This window comes from Camelus ferus, chromosome 13 (genome assembly GCF_009834535.1).
Source record: "Camelus ferus isolate YT-003-E chromosome 13, BCGSAC_Cfer_1.0, whole genome shotgun sequence".
In the NCBI taxonomy this organism is placed as follows: domain Eukaryota; kingdom Metazoa; phylum Chordata; class Mammalia; order Artiodactyla; family Camelidae; genus Camelus; species Camelus ferus.
Window position 1 is genome coordinate 16,374,904 of NC_045708.1, and position 23,298 is coordinate 16,398,201.

The window sequence follows — 23,298 nt, forward strand, 5'->3', positions numbered from 1 at the left end:
TTTCTGGCCTAAGCATCGGAAAATACAGAGCTAATTGCTGTTAATTTTGATAGAGAGGGCTGTATTTGGAGCAGCTTTGACAGAAAACTAAGAATTCCATTTTCAACATGCTTAAGAAGTCTACTCCCCATCCAAGGGAGGACGTGGAATTGGCAACCCGAAGTCTGGAGTTTGGGCTGCAGGTGTGTGTTTGGGGGTCTTCAGCGTCAAGATAGCCGCATTTGAAGTCTCAAGACTGGATTAAGTCATAAGGGAGTGAGTATGATGAAAAGAGAAGACCACCCAGGGGAACCTTGGGGGAACTTCAGTAATAAATGATTGGGGGAAAAGAAGAATTGGTAAAGGAGACTAAGAAGGAGGGGCCAGTAAAGCAGGAGAACAGAAGAGTTTGGTGCCCTGAAAGCCAGAGAGTGTGTGAGGGGGAGGCTGTGATGAACTGAGGGGAGTGCTGCTGACAGATCAAGTAACGTGAGCACTGGGACTGACCGTTGGATTTCACCACATGGAGCTCATAGTGACCTTGACCGGAGCAGTGCTGCTAGGGTGGTAGAGGTGAGAGGCTGAGTAGAGTGGGCTTAAGAGAATAAGGGGGGAAGGTATAGCTCCGTGGTAGAGCACATGCTTAGCATGCACAAGGTCCTGGTTCAGTCCCCAGTACCTCCACTAGAAAATAGATAAATAAGCCTAATTACCTTCCCCCCCAAAAAAAATTTTAAAAAAGAGAGAATGGGAGGAAAGTGACTGGAGACAGCTGGCACAGCTCTTAGGAGGAGTTTCACCGCCAAGGGGAGCAAAGACGAGTGACATAACTTTTTCAGTAGAAATTAAAATTGACATGGGAGAGAGGAGATGTGCTGTAGCAGTATCTTTGAGTAAGTGAGAGGGGTGGCTCTTCGCACACAAGTGGAGGGATTAGATTTGGATAGAATTGTGGCTGGGTGTGGTGGTGAGTCAGGAGGCTGAGTATGTGGGCGTAAATGTTGGTAGGTGGTAGATGTGGGAAGGAGATCTATGGACATTATCTTCTGACTGAGCTTCCATTTCCTCAGTGAAGTCAGAGAGGTGGGATGGGGGAGAGGTGTTAGGCATTGGAGGAGTGAAGGAATCACCAGGGAGAGTCCTACACCAAACCTGGGGGAATGGAGCACCTACGGGTGAAGAAACATCGGTTGGGAGCTAAAGGGCCATGATCACACCGCTGGTTAATGGCAGAGCCAAGCCCAACCCAGATCACCTGGTCTCCTGGCCTGGTACTCCTTAGATCCTCGGGAACTAATCTTTCCATGATAGGCTCTTTACCTTTCTCGTAGTGTCCCAACCGGCAGGTCTGTCCTGGTACAGAGAACAGCTTCCTCGCATCTCTGCTCTTGCTCTCTGGTTTCTCTCTTGACTGTCTTTTGTCCCTGCTCTAAATCTTTTTCCTACAGGTCAGTGATGATCAAACCCAAGAGTGCATTAGAATCTCCTGTAAGACTTTTAAAAACCAGCTTGCTGGGACCCTCCTCTCAAAGTGTCTGATTCGTTAGGCCTGGTGTGGGGTCTAAGGAGTTTCCAGGTGATACTGAAGCTACTGATTCAAGAACCATGCTTTGAGAACCACTGAACTAGACTATATGTGGCTGTTATTCATTCAGCAAGTTCATACTGAATACCCACTGTGTGCCTGCCATGTGTTGGGATCTGGGGGATACAGCAATGGAAGACAGTCTCTCCCTGAGGAACTTACAATTTCGTGGGGAAGACAAATGAATTAATATGTATTAATAACATGTTATTATAATAACAATATACTTCCTCACCTTTTTCCTGCTCAGCTTTATTGAGGTTTAATTGACAAATAAAATTATATATATTTAAAATGTACCATGTGATGATTTGATATATATATATACATTATGAAATTGTTACTACATTCAAGTTAATTAGCACGTCTGTCACCTCACATAGTTATCTTTATTTTTTTTTTGGTGAGAACACTTGAGTATACTTCTCCAATTTTATTCATTCCAATACTGTTCTTATTTTTATTTTTTTGCTGTATTCAGGTACCACCTGTATTATTACCTAATGTTCATTTAAAATGCACTCGTTAAATTTATCTGTTTATATTCTACTATAAATGGAACATCAGTATCGCTAGCTGGTTAGGTTCTGTTGCCTGCTGAAGGCTCTGGGCCTGAGGCTTGCTCTGTTCAAGAATAAGCAGCAATAGTCAGAGAGGTGCCAGAGAGAACTGTAATAGCCATCTGCTCCTGAGCACTTGCCCTGTGCAGGCGCTGTGTTATTAACTCTTTAACCCGTGGAACGACCCCATTTATGTTCTTATCTGTGTAGTGCAGCCACAGAAGCTGAGGCCCAGTTGGCTGTTAGGTGACATAGCAGGGATTGAACCCAGGCAGTCTGGCTCCACAGATAACCACCGCCGTCCTGAAACGTCCTCCTTGTAGTCAGAGATTGAAAGAGAATTGGAAAGGGGATAACTTACTCGCTTTGTGATTCTATGTTGTTTAATATTGTGTCCATGCATGCCCACCCCACACTTTAGGATAGGGCAGGTTAGAAGACTGTGATGTGTGCCGTGCCAGAGGCTTTTCAGGCTGTTCTGTGAGTACTGTATGTGCATGTGTGTTGGTGGGGTGGAGGGGAAGGGGTCGCTGATGACAAAAAACTCACTTGATTTAAATGTCAGTGTCATGAGTGAACCAAGCAAAGAGAAGGGCTGAGGAATGTCATTTCAGTCAAGGCAATAGTGATCACTAGGTATGGTTGCAGGAAGAAAGATGTTAGTTATTTGGTGTGTCTGGAGCTGAGAGCGGTGTTGGGGGTGTGACAGGAAGGCTCTGGGGAAGCCAGTCAGCTGTAATGGGGATGGCACAAGCTCTGGAGCCACAGAGACCTGGTGGAGTTCCAGTCCTGGCTCTTAATAACCTTCTGATCTCGGCGAGTTTCTTAATTTCTTTGAATTCAGTTTCTTTGGCAAATAGGGATAAATATTCCAATCTGACTTGGTTATTATGAAGTAGAAGTGTAAGTGAAGTTATTATGACACAAATGGTCCTAGTTTTGATCAGTTACCTTTGTGTTTAGAAAGCTCATCCTGGCAGCAGGGCATCAAGACTGGGCAGAGGCAGAGGACCGGGAACACTTTGCCGTACTCCTGATGTGAGATTGTGTGACCTGATTTGAGACAGTTGGAGAGGGGATGGTAAGTAGGGATAGCTGAGTGGTGTCTGGTGTTTGCAGATTTTAGTCAAAACTATAGCTGTTTGCAAACAAACCTGAAAGTCTGCAGCAAATTTTATTTTGTAATTTTGCTGAGGCAGCCTAAGAGGTGTCTGTTATGAAAATCATTTGCTAGTGAGGGTGATGGAGGTGAAGTGAAAATGATATGCTCTAAGGAAAATGGTTTCAGAGACACAAACAGTGGGAGATAAAGAGTGGGGGTCAGATTCTGCAGCCTTGAATCCATGCTGTGAGGTGGCTTCTGTATAGGTGGAATACTGTGAACTGTACAGCAAAGAGGAAGAGCCATTTGTTTCATCATTTTCATCCTGAGTAAAAGTTACTCATCCCAAGGAAAAGGAAAAGGTCAGGCAAAAGCTGACAAGAGAATTTAATAGCTCTATAAAGCACTGTAGTCCTGGATTTATATGACCAGTAGGTTAAGAAGATTAAGGATCTTTTTTCCCCAATTATACCTTATATCAATTTTGGAGGCATTTATATGGAAGTATAAATTTGGGGAATTCTCAAAAGTCTTCTGTCCTTCCAGAATATCAGGTGTTCTCTGTGGAACTGATGGGCCTTGGTCTCTTAATTTTCAAGGCTAAACTTTTCTCATGTTTTCAAAGATGGCAACAACAAATGAAGTCAGTGAGTGTAGGTTCTGAATTGCAGGCCACAGAGCTTAGTTTGAGTTACATTAATCTAGTATGCTGGTCCAGTCTTTCAAAGTATATGCCACTGATTAGCGCATATCTGGAGGGCTATGGGCAGTTTGGAGGTTTTGACATATCAAAGTAAGATAAAAAGAGGGCCTCCAGGAACAAAATATAAAAGATGTCTGGACTATCTGAGATCTTTTGTATAAGTACATGTCATTCATCCGAGCTGTAAGTATGTAATTGTTCAGACTGGTGGGTTCAGCCTAGACTGACTCCCACTGAGCCATAATAGCTGTCAGAGTCGAAATAAAAGGGCTTTAAACTCAGACCTGCCTTGTGCTGCTGAATTTGAGCTTGTGCGTTAACCTCTCTGAGCTTCAGTTTTCTTATTTGCAGAAGAGGGATAATACTATTACACAGGATTATTAAGAACTAAATGACATCATACCTGTACAATACAGTAGGTCTATGACAAGCACTGGTTCCTACATCCTTATAGGCAGTATCTAACTAGCCTTTGTTTAGAAGAACAGAGTAAATGACATCTATCTAGTTATTCATCTAATAAATATTTATCAAAGGCTAGTGTATTTCAGGCACCGTTTAAGCTTGGGTGTACTTACTCTCATTGGCTTACATTTAATAAACATAATAGCAAGCGTTGATTAGTGGTGTGAAAGTTAACAGTGTAGAGAGTGATGGAGGATGTTAAAAAGAGTGGTTGGGGAGACTTCTGGGGAGATTACATTTGAACAGGCCTGAAATAAGGGAGGCAGCCTTGTGAATATGTAGGGGAAGAGCTAATTCTAGACAGAGGGAACCTTGACATGAGAAAGGCCTTGGCCACTTTGAGAAACAGCGAGGAGGCCAGTGCGACTGGAACACAGCTAGGGGGTGAGAGAATGGAAAGAAAAGAGGCTAGAGAGGTGCAGGGCAGACCACTTAAGGCCTCAAAGGCTGTGGTAGTAAAGAGTTTGGATTTGTTGTTTGATGGGAAGCTGTTGAGGGGGTTTGGGAAGGGCACTGAGGTGGTCTGATGTAGTTCCTCCTCTTGTTCCCCTGATATTTCATCAACTTAAAAAAAAACTTTATTTTGGAATTATTTTAGACAACAAAAAATTGATGTCATATATACACAAATGAGCACAAGTTAAATGGGGAAGATGGGTAGATTGCACAATGTTAGTATCCTGGTTGTGGTACCGTTCTGTAATTTTGCAAAATACTACCTTTGGGAGAAACTGGATGAAGTGTACAAGGGATGTCCATTATTTTTTGCAACTGCATGTGAATCTATAATTATCTCAGTCAAATTTTCAATTTAAAAATAGTAGAGATCTGTACTATAGCCTTCACCTGGGTTACCCTGATGTTAACATCTTATGTAACCACAGTGCAATGATCAAAACTAAGACGTTAATATAGATACAATACTACAGACTTTATTTGGGTTTCACTAGTTTTTCTAGTAATGGAAAAACTTTTCTATTTCAGGATCCAATCCAGATCCCACATTACATTTTTTTTCTTTTTTTTCTACATTTTTTAATTGAGTTATAGTCATTTTACAATGTTGTGTCAAATTCCAGCATAGAGCACAATTTTTCAGTTATACATGAACATACATATATTCATTGTCACATTTTTTTTTTTCCCACTGTGAGCTACCACAAGATCTCCACATTATATTTAATTGTTACCTATCCTTAGTCTCTTCTAGTCTGTGGCAGTTCCTAGTCTTTCCTTGTCTTTTTATGACATTGATTTTTATTTTTGGAGGGGGAGGTAATTAGATTTGTTCATTTATTTATTTTCAAAGGAGGTACTGGGGATTGAACCTAGGACCTCATGCGTGCTAGGCAAGTGCTCTACCACTTGAGCTATACCCTCCCCCTTGACATTGACACTTTTGAAGAATGTCCCTCATTTTGGGTTTATCTGCTGCTTTCTCATGGTTAGACTGAAGTTAGTGCATTTTGGGGAGGAATACCACAGAGGTGATATGCCCTTCTCAGTGCATTGCTATCAGGAGGTATGTGATGTTGATCTACTACTAAAGAGGTAGGGAGAGAAAGGATCTGACCTAAGTAACCTTGGAAAATAGTGTTTGATTGGAAACTGTAAGGTTAAAGACAAAAAGAACAGTACACAAACACTGTATTCTAGTTGGTAAATTTGTTTATCACACTGGGGAGAGGGAGAGAGCAGGAGGGGTGTGAATTAGCAATTCTGAAGTTATATTTATTCCAGGATTGAACAATAAGTAAATAAATTGCAGATAATGAGAACTAGGCATCTCAGTGACAAGAAGAATTACCAATAAGCAAAAGGGAAATGCTAGCTGGATTGGAGTGGGTATTAGTTAGAACTTGAAACAAAGATAAATGTGTGTCGATATGTGACTTAGTGTAAACACAAATATTTTCTAGCTCTTTCAGCTGAGAAGGCCTGGAAGAAGTGACACCCCAGCACCACCACCTTAACTGAGCGATCAAGATTAACATCGCCAACAGTAAGACATACTGTCATTGTGATGTATGTTTTTAAAAGATTAGCTGTGAGGAGAGCAGGCTGTAGGAGCAAAGAATGGGTGTGGAGGCCCTCACAGTGAGAGTGGCCTGGACTAGGTTGGTGGTGATGAAGACTTGGTGAGCAGGGTGGGATTCTGGGTGTTTGAAGATTGGATTGGCAGGATGTGTTGATGGATTGGATTGGATAAAGGGCCTGAGAGAGAATGGCATCAAGATTGCCACTGAGGTTCTTGGCCTGAAGAGCTGGGTCAGTGGTCTTGCTAGTTCCCAGTGGGGAAATACTGCAGATGGAGCAGGTTCAGAGAGAGAAAATCAAGAGTTTGGCTTTAGACACATTACACTTGAGATGTCTTTTAGTCATCTAAATGGAGACGTCAGATAAGCAGTTGGATAAGCGGGGGAAATAGATGTAAACTTGGGAGTTACCAGAATACGTTCCAGATTGCATCAGTTTATACATTTTGTGTGGCAAAGTGCTTCTCAAACTGTAGTGGGTTTACAGATCTCCTAGAGAGCTTATTAGAACATGGCTTCTTCCTGGACCTCCCAGGGATGCTGATTTAGTAGGTCTGCAGTGCAGTTGGGAATTTGCATATCTAACAATTTCACAGGTGATGCTGATGCTGCTGGTCTCCCAAGCGTACTTTGAGTAGAACCTGATGCTGGCCTTTCCCGCTGTGTGTTCAGTTTTTCCTTCCTCTCTCCCAGAGAGGGCAAAATATACTCTGCAGGACAAGTATCTAAAAGTCGTATGCCTCAAGTAATTATTATGTCTTTTTAAAAACAGATAACCTGAGTCTCATTTACTTTATCTTGCCTAAAATCACAGCATGAATGAATGGCCGGGTCAGAATTTGAACCCAGATCTGAATGTGTTGCATTATACCTTACTGCCAAATGCAGGCTGTGTAACCTTAGACCAGTCGTTCAGCTCTCCATCTGTTTCCTGCCCGGCTCAAAAAGGATAATATAGTGAAAGTGCCAAGCAAACTCCACCACTGTCTGTCCTTGTGAGGCCTTCCTTATCATTTCAGATGTGGTCAGTGTTTGTCAATGTGCCAAACGTTTCTGATCTGGGAAGAGTAAGGACCCTCTCACCTCTAATTGTGGACTGAGCCTCTGTGGAGAGAACGTGTAGTGTATAATGAATTCCTCTGTGTTCTACAATATGTTCCTCTGGTCTTTGTTTTAGAAATTGCCCCCATGGTGATCAAAACCATAAAAGCTTTCCAAAACAGATTATCATGCCTATCAGCTGAGCACACATGGTGTGTGTGGGGACAGTTAGAGGAGGAGAAAACGAGGAACTAACACTTTATTGACAGCATCTCCTTGGTTCCAGGCCCTTTACACATTTGAGATAATCTTTATAGTTGCTCTATGAATTATATGATATTCCCATTTTACAGACAAGGAGAGAGAGGCTCAGAGTCACCACCAATAAGTGGTGGAGCTTGAATTCTAACCATGTTCCTTTTGACGCAAAGTTGTGCCCACAGTGTGCTCCTGTTACCTCAGGAGGAAGAGTAAGTGTAGACACTTGGACACAGTGGTATATGCTTCCACCCGATAGCTTCAGGTGTAGGACCACAAGCAGGGTGAGCCCTATAGAAAGGTTATGAAAACTTAAAAGAAAACTGGAGAAAACAAGACAAACTTGTGGGCACCCTCCTTGGGACTTCTGAGGGTGAAAACCCTGGTCAGGAACTGCTGCCACTTTTCCTCTGTCTACAACCGCTACAGGCCTCCACCCTTCACCCAAGTCAGCCACATTCTCACACTCATTCATTCAGCAGCGATTGAAGCATCAGCTTGTGCTGGTCCCAGAAGTAAGATAGACATGGTTCGTATCCTCACGGTACTAAAGGCTGCAGTGCAGGAAAGGGGCAGGGAGACTAGAAGAATGGACAAAAAGCAATGTGTATTAAACATACAGTTACCCCTTGATCCAGCAGCTCCACTTCCAGGCATATACACACAGAAGACTGGAAAGCAGGGGAATTGATATTTATACACCATTGTTCATAGCAGCATTGTTCACAATAGCTGAAAGGTGGAAGCAACCCAAATGCCCATCAGTGGATGAATGGGTAAACAAAATGTGGTACATCCATACAATGGAATATTATTCAGCCTTAAAAGAGAGTGAAATTCTGACACATGCAACAATATGGAGGAACCTTGAGGACTTTATGCTTAGTGAAATAAGCCAGACACAAAAGGACAGATATTGTATGATTCCACTTACATGAGGTACTAAGAGTAGTCAAATCCACAGAAAGAGCAAAAGCAGTAGTTACCAGAGGCTGTGGGGAGGGGAGAATGGAGAGTTGTTCTTTAATGAGTGTTAAATAGAGTTTCAGTTTGAGAAGATGAAAAAGTTCTGGAGAGGGACAGTAGTGCTGGTCACATGACGAGTGTCCTTAATGCCACTAAACCATTACGCTTAAAAAATGTTACAGGGCAAATTTTATGTTATGTATATTTTACCACAATAAAAAAGGACTTTGTCTTGAAGAAAATGAAATGAGAAATTATGAAAACAGATTCCTCTTATATTTAACCAAGATAAGGTAATACAAATAGTCCTATGATGGTCATCAAGTTAAGTGCTAGAGAGAGTGCTCCCTGGAGTTGGGAGAGAAGATAACAGGTGAGCCTGCTCCGGTCAGTGGGCTGAGGGAGCTGGGCAGGGCCTCCTCAAGAGAACGGCATCTAAGCCAAGCTCTGAAAGGGTGAGCTCGGTGAAAGTAGGGTGGGTATGTGTGGAGGGCAGACATTGCCAATAGAAGGAACAGCTGGGGAAGACCGGGAGCAGGAAAGGTCCTTGGTGCAGTTGAGGAGGCACCAGGTTTGTGCAGGGAGCAGAGGAGGAGGCAGAGTGGGAAGGGTAGGTTGGGCCTGCAAAGGATTTTAGGCTTCTCCCTGGAGCAAATGGAAGCCACCAGAGGGTTTGAGCAAGGGATTTTTATTTTTAATTTAAAAGCCTATCAGTTTAGTTGAGATTAAGTAAAAAGGGAAGTAAAGTTTATTGAGGGCTTGCTCTGTGCCAGCTCCTTACCTACCATTCAGTGGTCTCTAAGCATAACACTTGGCACAGATGAGGTGCTCAGTAATGATCCAGATGGTTAATTTACAGAATGAGGCTCAGGCAGGTACATTAATTTGACTCAAGACAGTACTGCCTATGGGATCCTGGCCTCTGTGCTTTAAAGGGTCCTTCCTTGGACCACTCTAGGAGCTGTGTGCCTCCCAACATGACCTAGGAATTGTGCAGCCCAGAGCCCATACCCTCTACCAAACCAACCACAGATATGGAAAATGCACATTTCCTTGCTCAAATGGCCCCATCTCTTTTCTAGAACCTCTTCCCTGGATCCCTCTGAGAACACTGGTGTGTGCAGCTCTATGCCCAAGGGGTGGCCAAGGGGCAGCTGTTTGTTGAAATGCCACTTAGGGCTCCTGACTGGTGTGGCCCTGCAGGTGAACACGATGCCTTGTGCTTTGGGGCGGAGCTGGGGCCATTTACTAGTTTCCTGTTGCTGCTGTAAAAAATTATCACAAATGTATCCTCTTACATTTCTGGAGGCCAGGAGTCCGAAGTGGGTCTCAGCAAGCTACAGTCCACGTGCCAGCAGGGCTGTACTCCTTTCTGGAGGCTTTAGAGGAGAATCTCTTTACTTGCCTTTTCTAACTTTTAGAGGCACCCATGTTTCTAGGCTCGTGGCTCCCTCCCTCCGTCTTCAAAGCCAGCAGTCCTGTGACTCCACACTCTGCTTCTGTCATCATATCTTCTCTGACTGATTCTTCTCCTCTTTCACTTGTAGGGACCCACCAGGATAATCCAGGGTAATTTCCCCATCTGGAGGTCAGTTGATTAGCAATCTTAATTCCCCTTTGCCATGTAAGACAACATAGTCACAGGCTCCAGGGATTAGGCTGTGAACGTCTCAGGAGAAGGGGAGCATTACTCTGCCTCCCACTGGTGGGAAGAGAAGCAGAGAGGTCAGGGCTAGCTTCCTTGTGCCACTGTATTCCCAAGAACCCTGAAAATTCAAAATTCAAACCTAGCTCTCCAGGTCATTATGAAGGTATCTTTATCAAAGTAGGAGAATGGAATAGAAATAACATTTAAATGGTCCATTAGTTTAATTGATGCCTTTTAGATAGTTAGACATATGGTATGTACCTCCATTTGCACTCAAAGTCACATCACAAGCAAATGTCTAATTTAGGATACAAATTAGAACACAATTCCTGTTATTTCCACCACATACACGACCTCTTCAAAGAGAAGGCAAGAGGCTGCTACCACTGTCACTACTACCACTATGTAGATATCTGTTTGCCTTCTTGGTGGTTGCAGAGCTGTCTGTTTTGGAACCTCCTATCCAGAGCCTGGTTTCATGAAGCTTCTGGAGCTGTAAGCCTCCTCTAACTAGTTTCCAGTCTGCTCATAACTTGCTCATACCATATACTGTCCTATGTGGATGCCTCGTATACAGAGCCTCCTCCTGGGCATTCAGGTTCACTTATTTATGGACTCACCAAACAGTTAGGGCCTCCACTGGGGATACAGAGATGGTTTAGTCATTATCCCTGACCTCAAGGAGCTCACAGTCTAGTGAGGGTGCCAGATAATGAAATGGACAATGACAGCCATAGACACGGACAGGTGCACTGTTAATCTGGGCAGGTTCGGGGGCGGGGGCAGGTAGAGCCTTTTCAGAGGAAGTGGTTCTCAAGCTGAGTCTTAACTAGGCCAGGAGTCTGAAGGCTAGGTTTTTGGTTGAGAGAGTGGCACGTTTATGGGCCCTGAGGCTACAGTGGGGCAAGTTTGGGGAATCCCAAATCAGTCAGAATGGCTGGAATAAAGAGTGGGAGGTGGGAGGAGGCAGAAATAAGGTTTAAATACTAACAGCCGGGTTGACCCTGATAGACCGTAGGCTTCATGAGGGGCCTAAATGTTACTCTTCACTTAGCCTCATGCCAGCAAGGTGTCTGGTACACAAGGTGTCTGGTGCTCAATAATAAATATTTGCTGAAAGACTGAATGACATGGAGTTCCTGAACATCGCACAGAGGAACCTGGAGACCAGCAGCTCTCAGTCCTGGCTGCACATAAGAATCACCCGGGAGGCTTTAAAAACCAAAAGTCTGGGCCCAGCTCCAAGCCAGCTGAGTCTGAATCTCAGGATATGGGAACTTGGTGTGTTGGGGTCATCACAGCAACTCCCTGGCTGACTCCAACATGAGGCCAGGGCTGAGAATCAGGGCTGCAGGTCACCGCAGACTGTGGAAGTGTTCTACCCAAATCAGACTGGCAGGTCGGAAACACGCTGAATTGACAGCCCCGGGGGAAGTGAGTGCAGCTGGGAACGGAGGTGGTGGTGGTGACGGTGATCCAGGTGGTGATCCAGGTGACAGAGAATGAGAGCCCCAACTAAGGCAATGTGAAAAGCAAATGGATTCTGAGAGAGTTTAGGAGGATACAGTCAACAGGATCTGGTGACGGGGGTGGACAAGTAAGAATCTAGGGTGGCCCCCGACTTCAGGTTTGGGAAACTGAGGAGAATAATGGTGCTGTTTCCTGGAATTAGAAATACTGCGCAGACACAGGTTTAGGAAGAGTTTCCTGGCCTTGTAAACCTAACAGGCCTCTATAAATATCTGTCCACTCTCTTTCTGGCCTTCTGAGCTTTAAGCCACAGGGTTTCCCTAATCTCCTCCACCTTGCCTCAGGCCCTGAGTAGTTCCAGCTGTTTTCTTTTCTTTACCACTTTCCCTATCCACTTGCAGGTGGGCAGGTAGAGAGACGGCTGGCACTTCTTCCACAAAATCTGGCTGATGACAGGAGACATGTCTCTTTAGTTTCTCTCCTCCATGCTGCCCCAAAGACACACTCTGGGCCTGTTTTCTTAAAAAAAAAAAAAAAAAAAATCAAAGGGGATGGGTACAGGAATAGGGGACAGCAGGGAGAAAGTTTACCCTACTGTTATCAGAGTAACACTCATTTAAGGATATTTGGGAAATACTAGAAAAAAATCACTTACATCACATCCACATAAACCCAGTCAGTGCCATCATTTTGGTGTGTTTCCTCCCCCCACCTTTTTTTTAATTAGACATAGATTATTTTGTTTTGTTCTTTTTATACTTGTAATCATACTGGTGAAGCTGAACTGATTATAATCAGGCAGCTTAAGGGAAATAGCTTGAGCGCAGTGCACAGAAAACAGGAAAAATGTACCCAGTGGAGGCACGGGCATGGAAAACAGGCCTCTGTGTGGTGTTGCTGGGGATGTACACTGATAGAGCCTTTCTGGAGGGCAACTTGGCAATGTCTATAAAAATCTTACATGTGCATGATCTTTACCCCATAATTCTAAGTATCCTGCAGAGGTTATGTTCACATGCACAAATTTACTTGAACGTGGATGTCTGCTGCATTTTTTTTAAGTAAGGAAAAACTGGAAACAAATGTTTATAAGGAGATAAATAAATTACAGTGTGTCCATAGAAATTCAAGACCATGATGATCTGGAAAGTGCTTCACGGTGTATCGTTAAGTGGGAGGGGAATACTTTGCACGATGGGATGTGGTATCCCATTTTGGTGTTAAAGGCTAACACAAAATGTTGGTCTTGAAAGAGAGGCACTGAACTGTGTATTGGCGAGGTCCGAGGTCTGGGAGGTAGGCGCTTGATCTGTGGAAGCTCCAGAGTCCTGTCAGGGTTGTGCTGAGATTCAGGCTCTCCAGTGAGGCTGTTGGGCTCAAAACCCTGTTCTGCCTCTTACCAGCTGGGTAACCTTTGACAAGTCATTAAACCTTCTGTGCCTTCTTCTTCTTCTTTTTTTTTCTTCACAAATAAAGTGGAGATAATAATTGTTCCCAGGGTTGAAGTGAGAATTAAATTATTTAGTTCATATACAACCCTTAAAAGTGCTTAAGTATATGAATGTGCTTTATCAACATTAGCTCATTCAGAGATTCCTGAGTTTGCATTCCAGCTTTGTAACACTTTGGGCAAATTTCTTAACTTCTCTGAGCCCTGGTTTCCTGCCAGATTATATGGGTTAATGATATGTAAACACCTTGCTGAAGATATTGTCTCTCGCTATAGTTCCTGGCCCCGTTGAAGAGTTGGTAATACAAGTTTCTGAATCTTATGCCCGAGAGTAGATCCCATGAAATCTTCAATTGAAGAGGGGGGATGCTTCAAGGCTAAAGGTAATGCAGTGTGTGCAACAGCCCTAGTGCTGGCGGCTTGGAGAGTGGTGGGGACACGGTGAAAGGTGGGGTTCAGCTCCTACCCAGCTCTAGCCACGTGTTGCCCTGTAGACTGGCCAAAAACTGCTAGATCTTAACAGTTTTTTGAGAGAAGTTGTGAAATCTCCTGATTTTTAACTCTTGGCAACTAGTTCAATTTTGTAAACACTTTGGGGGCAAACAAAACATGGCAGCAGGCTGTATTTAGCCCATGAGCTGCCAGTTTGCTATCTCTGCTGCAGCCTTTCTATTCTTGGATTAGCAAAATATTTACTCAGTGCCTGCTGTACCTGTACTCCTTCAGTCCCGGGTCATGTGTATTTTTTGCAACTTCAGGTCTGCTGGCCCAGTATTTCTATCAGGTATTATTAGTTCAGTCTAGTGGGTTTGAAATGGTATTTCACTGTGGTTTTAATTTGCATTTCCCTGACTACTGCTGAGGTTGAATATCTTTTTATGCATCTACAGAAGTTTCCTCTTCCTCAGTAGAACTTTTGTTTCAAGTCTTTGGATCATCCTCTAGTTGCTGATACGTTTAGGGCTTCCCTAATAGGATTGTTCTTCTGAATAATATTACACCCACTAGTCTGGACTCCTTATAACTTTGGGGCTGTCTTCACATCTTAGGAGGCCCAGCACCAAACACAATGCCTGCCACAGAGTAGGGGCTCGGTAAATAAATTGAATGAATCAAGTCATGTCTCAAGAGTATGATATCTTTTTATTTATTTTGTAGTTCTTGGCACAAGTAGTATTGATTCATTCAACAAGCACTACTCCCCTACTTTGATAAGGAGACAAACTGAGAGAGATTTTTCTGTGTCTTGCCCCGTTAAAACCAGGAAGTAAAAAGAGGAATTGACTGGCCTTAAGGGAACAGTGATTCTTTCAGGTGATTAGGGAAGTTTACTGAAAGAGGTCCTGAAGCTTGAGAGAGGGAGAGATTGGAACCCTGATAGACAACTGCCTAGAAATTATCCTAATGTGAGGCTGAGGATGGTAAGCCTGAGCTGTGAGTGGCCCCATGGTAGTTTGTGCATATCATATTTACACCTGGAATTGAATATGCCCTTTTCCCTCATGACATAGAGGGTCCTCCCTCCTATGTTGGTCAATTGTGAAGTGAAGTCTCTTTCGTCTCGAACTGAAAAGAACATTGTTTTCACAGCTAGAGACCTAGGTTCCAGTCCCAGTGGTTCCTACTACCTCACCAAGCCTCAAGTTTCTCTGTCTGTAAAATGGGGACAATAATACCCACCACATAAGGCTATCCTTTAAATGAGGAAGTATTTAAAGCACCCACTTTTCCTAATAACACTGTCTCCCATTTGATTTTTATTGTTTTTACCATAACTAGTTTGCCTTTATATATATGTATATTTTAATTGTAGTATAGTCAGTTTACAATGTTGTGTCAATTTCTGGTGCACAGCACAATACTTCAATTATATAGGAAAATACATATATTTGTTTTCATATTCTCTTTCACTATAAGTTACTACAAGATATTGTAGTCTGCCTTCAACTAGGTCAGAGGAACCTCTTATCTGGTGGGGATCTAACCCATGTTCATCTCTGAATCAATCTGCTTGTCTTAGGCAACTCTGCTCCCAGGAGTGGTCTTCCTGAGGATTTGCTGATCAAACTTGATCTTTATTGGCAGGGGGGTATAGCTCAATGGTAGAGCGCATGCTTAGCATGCATGAGGTCCTGGATTCAACCCCCAGCAACTCCATTAAAACAAACAAACAAAAAAACCCTGGTCTTTGTGGTGGCAGTTTCTCTGATTTTTGGTTACACGATGGCTTTTCTAGAGAGTAAGTTCCTTGAGGGCTGCAAGGAGGTCACGCTAGTTTGAGCATCGTGGTTCTGTATGGCTGGAGGTCATGCTGACTTGAACATGGTGGTTCTGTGTGGCTGGTTTTGCATCTGTGCTCAAATTACCCGCGTTTTGTCTTCACACCCCTTAGATAAACATCCACTGGAAGTATTTGTGGTTGTGTTACCAGTTTCAGGGTACCTTGACCAAGGTTGGGTGGGGGGTACACTGTGAGCACTGCCTTGTCCCTGGGCTCTCCTTCATATACCCTCCACTTGACAACCATTATCTCCAATACTGCAGACTCTCTCAGACCTCCAGTTCCTTTTGCCTGCTGTTGCCTCACCTGCAGTGGCCTTCCACACACTACTCACCTGGCAAATTCCTTCCTTCTCATCCTTTAAGATCTAGATCAAATGATTCCTCTCTGAAGTTTCCTCTGGCCCTCCAGGCAGAGTTAGGACTCCTTTCTTTATAGATACCCATTTACTCACTCACTTGGTTAGCTACAGATTAATGGAGGTGCTACTGTGTGCCAAGCAGAGGCTACAGGGATTCGTGAAAAACAAAACAAAACAAAACAAAAAACCCTGCTCTAAAGGCTAGCAGGAGAGACAGAGCCAAATATGCAGACAGACATGCTAACTGTGTTAAGGAAGCACTGAGGGGGAGTGCCTCACCTGCTTTGGGGGACAGATGACAGGACTGTTCCTGAAGATGGTGACACCTGAGTCCTAAGAGTGTGGGTATCCAGGTGGAAGGACTGGCTTGGGCAAAGCCACAGAGCAGAGACATAATATTGTGTGTGCAGGACAGTGGCAAATGGTTGTGCTGGAACATTGGCAGGAGCTAGAAAGCATAGGACCCTAGTGGGTTGACCCAAATGAAATTGTCATTTTCGTAGGTCAAAAAAAGAATAGTCATATAGCCTCAGTTTCATATGGTTCAAGCTAATGTGTTACCTTAAGGGTCTTGGATCTTATTGTTTCCCAAACTTCTGTCATTCTTGAACCATCTTCATGATTTTTACTACTGAGTATACACTTAATTTTTATCCACTTTTTTTACTTAAGTAAACTTATTTTAAAAGGAAACTGTATGTCAAAATTAAAAAAAAATTGTCACCAACATAAAAAATTGATTATAAAAAGAACCTCAATGAAAACAAAACTGTTAGATCCTGTTGCCTGCCATGCTCTGTCTAAAAATGCCCCCTTCCACAAATAAAAGGAGTCTAAGCAGTAAGCAATTGTTAGAGAAGTGTGCAGAGAAAGTCTGAGAGAGCAGACGTCTTTTAAGAGCCCGAGAAGGTTTGTGACAGTAGGAATTTAGAGGAGAAGATGGAATCAAGAAACGCTTGAGAATGAAAATCACCAGGATGAGTTAGAGGAATCAAGAATGACTTTCAGGTTCCTAGCCTGGAAGGCTGGGGGTACCTGCTGTTGATGTGGGGAACAGTGATTGAGGGAGGGAGGATGACCTTACATTTGAGATGCCCTTGGGGCCCCCCAGGTGGAGTTGCCCAACAAACAGCCAGGGCGAAGGTTTGTAGCAGAGCCACTGGGTGCCGGCAGCACTCAGGGCTGATGGGATGAGCCTCCAGGAAGTGAGCTACGGAGGTGGCCATTTTGCTGGGGGTGCTTCCCTGCATTTCCTCGTAGGCTGAAAACAGATCTTTGCCCTCCCCTTTATGAAGAAGCAGATGGAGGTCCTGGGGCAGGAGTGTTCTTCATTACCTTGGTCTCAACAGCTCCTAGCTCACCAGAAGGAAGGAGGTGTAAGGAGAAGATGGCAGGTTCTGTCTAGAAACTGCTGAGCCATAGGGCATGGGGGACAGCCAGAGGGAATGTCCATTCAGAGGGATTCTTAACTCCATCCAGGCACTCTAAAGTTTGGGACTGGACCTGCATATTTGGGAATCACCAACTTATAGATGGTGGCAGAAACCATGAGAATAGATGAGAATGCCCAAAGGGAATACAGAATCATAATATTAGCCGGCCCAGGACTAAACCCAGAGGCACTACAGCATTTAAGGGGAGAGAAGTGGTAGGAAAGGAGACTTAAGGAGACAGAAAAGGAGCAGTCAGAAACCTTCGAAGTTAATCAGGAGAGGAGGTATCACAGAAGCCAACAGGTGCAGTTTCTCAGAGAGGAGAAATCATCAATGTCAGATATAGCAGAGAGGTCTGCCACGAGAAAACACCCTCAGATAGTGCAACTGGGATTTTACTGGTAAACTTAGAAAAGTTATTTTCAGTGGAGTGGTGAGAATAGAAGCCAACATTCATATTGATTGAGGAGATGAACACACATAGACAGGAGATGTAGATTCTTCTTTGGGGGTGGGGTGGGGTGGGGTGGGGTGGGGGAGTATAACATACCTTTGTTATTTGTTCACGCAATAAGTATTTATTGACTGCCTACTGTGTGCCAGGCACTGTCCTAAGTGGTGATGAATAAAAGCAGTGAACAAAAAGAGTGCTTGCTTTCATGGAGTTTATATTCTAGGGATGGAGAGACAAACACTATATAAAATACTGTTGGCCCTTGAACAACAACGTGTGAGCTGTGCGGGTCCACTCATAGGTGGATAATTTTCCATACATATACTACTGCGTTTACCACATGAGGCTGGTTGAATCCACAGATGGGGAACCACGGATACAGAGGGCTGACTATAAAGTTATATGTGGAGTTTTGAGGGTTGTTGGCACCCCTAACACTCTAGCATTGTTCAAGGGTCAACTGTATATCAGGTGGTGATAAGCGCTTTGAAGAAAAATCGGGTGACAGAGGTGTGTGTGTGTGTGTGTGTGTGTGCACGTGTGCACTATTTTATATAAGGTGATTAAGTCAGGTCCCTCTGATCTGGTGACTGTTATAAGGGATTAAGTTTGTTTTAAAGCACAGTATCAAATTAATTGTAGTCCTTTCTTCTTGATACATTGTCTGCAGTGTTAAAATAATTTATAGGTTTTATCACTCTCCTACCTAGGTTCCATAAAACTTTGCAATAAATACAGTGTCCTTATCATGGTTTCTAAAACCCTCCATAATCTGCCCTGCCTTCCTCACCAGATTCATCTGGTACTGTCCTCCCCCTTTCTCCATCCACTCCAACACCAGAGCTGGAGTGAATGAATGAATGAATGAATGAAGTGTGTCAGCTGGGTGGTGTCTCCCCAAGTGGCTTCTCTGGCAAGGGGAGGCAAGGCAGCTTAAAGTCAAAGAGCTTGAGCTTTGGTGCTAGACAGACCTAGTTTTGACTCCCGGCTGTGCTGCTTTGGGTAGGTCACAAATCCTCAGTTTCCTCAACTGTGAAATAGAGATTATATGATCTATATATTGCAGGTAAAGTTGATAATTAATGCAAACTGTTTGGCATAATGTGTGGCACATTGTAAGCGCCAAGAATTGGTAGTAGTGCTACATCATTGTTATTGTTATCACTACTTTGACACATCAGGCTTCCTCAGTTAACAGATGAGGAAGCAGGCTTCACGAGAGTCCTGCAATGAGTCAGGGAAGGAGAGGTGACCCAGGTGTTCAGACAGGGAATTTGGCCAGTGTGGGCTTCGGGGCTGAGCAGACCCTGGTTCATGTGTTGGATTTGTCTTTTGCTACATTTGAGCTAGTTGCTTAACCTCTCTAAGCTTTGGGTTCTCCATCTTTAACATGTCTCATGAGGTTGTTGGAAGGTGGAGAGATGACACATAAAGGCAGCACAGAGCTGGGCAACCTAGAAGGCACTCAACAAGCAGCACTGTTTTTCCCACCCCAGCTGTGGTGATGCTTCCTTAATCTTTTCTACTTAACCCTGTGGTTTGTTGGTTTGTTTTCCCAAAAGGAGGAGGGAGTCATGGACCCTGTTGAGAATCTGTGGACACCCATACTCAGAGTTCATAGACCTTTGCTAGTGAGGGGTGATAGGGAGGGGTGAAATTTTAATCAGCCCAGACTTAATCCAATCAGTCAATCTCTCCTTCCTCTCCCTGCCCCCTCTCCTTTCCTTCCCTTTACTGTCTGGCCCCATGTGTTCCAGGCCAGCTGCCTTTTGCTCGCACTTTTCTAACAACTTCCTTCCAAGGGCGTTCTCAGCAAAGGGGACCACAACCACACGCTCAGTTTTGGGGGCTGAGGGCATGTGTCCCTTAAGTTTCCAAAGCATCAATTTTCTTATCTGAAAAGTGGATAGTGAGGATTAATTAAAATAACATTCTTGGTTGATAGCACTTTGCCAAGTGTGTTCACATATAATCTCATTAAATCCAAACAATAATTCTCTGAGGTAGAGTTTTCATTCAACTCAGTCAATACTGAGTGCCTAATAGGTTCTAGGTAGTTTTAGCCACAGTGATGCCTCACAGAGATTACATAGTTGGAAGAGACTATAAAAACATGAACTACTACATACGGCAATTTCAAATTGGGATAGACCCCATAACACAAATGAAACAAGATAAAGAGCTAAGGGAAGGCGGTTACTCAGATACAATTTATATTAGTTCATAGTATAAAAGTATCAAAGTATATACTTGTTACATTTTAATTTTTATGGTAGCTTTTTTTCCCCCCTGGTAAATACAAATTTTCAGTGGACTATTCTTCATGGACATTATAGAATGCTTCAGTCTGCCCTCTTTAAACAAAGGGCCTCAGAGTGTTTCTAGGCCTCATATCCTTAACTAGTCAGTAGAGAGTTTAATGGAACTTCAAGGCAAGTCTATGAAAGGTGTAGATTTTTTTTTCTTTTCTCTTTAGGGGAAGCATGAACGCAGTCTCCCCACTACCACAAATTATGCAGTCAGGTTTCCCACATTTGGGGAAATCACAGGGGTCAGCACATCCAGAGTGCAATGGATGAGCCTCGCCCTGGGAGAACCCCCTTCATGATCATGGTCTCTCTCCTGCCAGAAAAAGTGTGGAATTTGAATCTCAGACACCATTCCCTGGAGCTGGCAGTCTCCATTTGCATTACTGTATTTGAAGAGGGCAAATACAGCCTGTGAAACTCAGAAAGATGCCATCCTTAAGTAAAATAACCAACTGAACATGTCTGAAGGATGTGAAACAAAGATGAATGTAGTTAATTCAGAAACACGAGCCCACTGGGGAAGAGAACAGCAGCTACAGCCGTGCAGAGCAGAACTGCCCAGATGGAGGGTGTTACATTCTCCTTTACAGAAGAATACAATATTCTCTTTACCAACGCAATGAATTTTCCCTAATAATTGCTTTTTAAAAATACTTACTCTATATTAGTTACTTAACATATTAATAAGCCTCACAAGAAATCTATAAAGAAATTATTTCAACCAGTTTAATTTAAGTAATTTGACCACAGTTAGCATTGGCAGAGGTGGGGACTGGAGCTCAGGTTGCCACTGAGCCCCAACCCGGTGTCCTTTACACCTATCGTCCAATAAACCGCAGGTACTGCCTACTTCATAAGACAGAGGAATGGCAGAGCGCAAGCCAGGAGAGGCCCAAGGGGGAAACCCCCACTCACCAGTATGCCTCACTCAACGCACTTTCTAGCCCACAGAATCCCACTTGACCATTCCATGAAAGGCACGGGCTCCTTTCTGCTATTCAAGACATTTTTTTCACTTATCTTTCAGTGTTTTAAATGACCCTAGTGCCAATTAGCCTGGGATTGCTTTTTTCCAAAAATTAAAATACCTTTAAGTTGTTTTCATTATAAAAATAGATCATATTTGTTGCAAAAAGTCAAAAGTGTGCATAGCAAAAGATGAGAGCCTCCCTGCTTATTTTCTCTCCCCAAGTATAGCCTTAAATATGCCTTCTGACAATGTTTTGTTGTTGTTTTTAAAGATGGTTTTTTAAGTCCTTTCATAGGGGGCTCTATAGTACAGGTAAGAGAGCTAGAGAATCCCCCTCAGGTTTTCAGATGATACTCTGGGCTAGCTTTAAGGTGAATAATAATTAGTTCAGTTTTCAAGAAACCTTCATGGAATGTCACCTGTGTTCTAGGTGTTGCTGATCCAGATGGACAAAACAGCCTCTGACTTTAGGGAACTCATTCAGGTGTTGAAAACTCTTGCATAAACCAAAGATTTGGTGAACCATCTCCAGTGAACATATACAGAGTATCATTTTTAGAACTGGTTAAAAACTTTCCTTTTAATCAGCATGACACATACGACATAATTAACTGATATGAGAAGTACTTAAGTATTAAGAGTAAGTGTTCCTTACTTTGCAAGTAACCCTTCCTCAGGGGACATAGATGGGGTGGAGGGATGGGGTACACTCTCTCCAGTAGCCCCCAGCACCATACATTGTTTCTTTTCATTCTGGTTGTTGAGATCTCCCTGGGTAACATTATGTGCAAAATGTCTCTTGTGTCCCAGGTCACTCAGTCACTTAGCAATTCTGCTTAAAGAATGGAACCATTTTTCCATTACACCAATGCAACACTTTCAAAATGGAAGGCATTTGAAGTGTAAAACATTTGCTATACAGAAGAGGGAGACTCTAGAACTAGAATCCAAGTCTCCTCACTCGCAGTTTGATGTGTTTTCTTAGGGCACCAAGTGGGTGATCATTTATCTTTAAGGACTTTTTATCCAATGCTGATTATATGGACTGGATTGTGTTGGTCAACAGAAATTTAAAGTTGGACAAGTCAGTCACTGCACTTGATAAATAAACAGCCCTGGCAAGAGAGGATAAGTGGACAGTTTACACCTTGGAAAGTATTAGTTGCAGAGGAAAAAGCACCAAGCAGAGAGGTGAGAACACAGGCGGGAGGGCTTCTCAACATAATGAATGAAATCTCATTTGAAGAAGCAATTTATATTGTTTTTCTTTTTGAAGAGCCGCTGGGCTTTCCCACATTGGGTGAGAGGTCAGGCTCATCCATTGCCAAATTGCTGACAGTGATCTGATTATGATGTAATCCGATATGCTCTAGTCAAACTCGATGTAATCGATGCTGGTATCTTAAACCAATCTTAAACTGTTCTTTTTAGTAGTAATACTTGTAATAGTAAAATTTTGCGCTCCTAGGATGAGGGTAAGGGTACCTCAAGGATGGTGTCTTGGCTTGGCCTGATTAAGGCCCTACTGCTTTAGAGGAAACAGCTACTCATTCATTCACTCACTCATTCATTCAAGAAGTATTTAGAAGGATGTCTCCGTACCAGACACTGTTTTGGGGGAAAATGAGACACAGGCTATTACCTCATGTAGCTAAACTATTCGGCTTTTGACAAATCCGTTTCTCCCTCTGGGCCTCAATTCCTCGACCTTTTCAGAGATGTGCATTCACAGTGGACTTGAGCTGTTTAGATTCAAATTCCAGCGTCACCTCTTTCCTGTTTTGTGACCACATGCAAGTTAATTTAGTCTCCCTGAGCTTCAGTTTCCTCATCTGTAAAATGGGGATAATGTAACTCGTTTCACTGGGTTGTACTGAGGGTGAAATTAAGCTCCTACTGGCCCTTAGTGCGCCCAATCTAGTGTCGTCACTAGCGTTAATCCCTGTTGATTCCCTGAGCGGCGGACCCACCCTAGAACCACACACAGGTGTTCTTTAGGGCGTGGCTCACAGCGTTCGGAGGATGGGGGCGGGTTAGGATTTATAAAGCTGGGGTCCAGCGCTGTGGCCTCATTTCAACTTGGCTAGACACCGGAGAGGTCTTCCAGGCCTTGGCTCCGCACACTGAGGACCAGATGCGGGGCTTCCCGGCGGCGACCAGTGCGGAGCCGGCGCGCCTGGACTAAGTGTCCCCAGCTCCCCGCGCGCGCTGCCCGGGGTGCGCGCTC

At 43.6% G+C, this 23,298-nt stretch overlaps 1 long non-coding RNA gene and 1 other non-coding gene across 3 annotated transcripts; one reads left to right on the forward strand and one right to left on the reverse strand.

Annotated features, from left to right (window-relative positions):
* The first annotated feature begins 2,827 nt into the window (after window positions 1-2,827).
* LOC116668297 lies at window positions 2,828-22,411 on the forward strand. 2 transcript variants are annotated; one of them, XR_004325419.1, is made up of 3 exons: window positions 2,828-3,205; window positions 6,314-6,396; window positions 20,269-22,411. It is a non-coding gene; the product is annotated as an uncharacterized LOC116668297 (long non-coding RNA). The 2 variants fall into 2 exon arrangements; XR_004325420.1 differs by lacking the exon at window positions 20,269-22,411 and adding an exon at window positions 7,027-7,275.
* On the reverse strand, window positions 20,265-20,430 carry LOC116668373. The gene has a single exon (XR_004325543.1). It is a non-coding gene; the product is annotated as a U1 spliceosomal RNA (small nuclear RNA).
* Window positions 22,412-23,298: the final 887 nt, after the last annotated feature.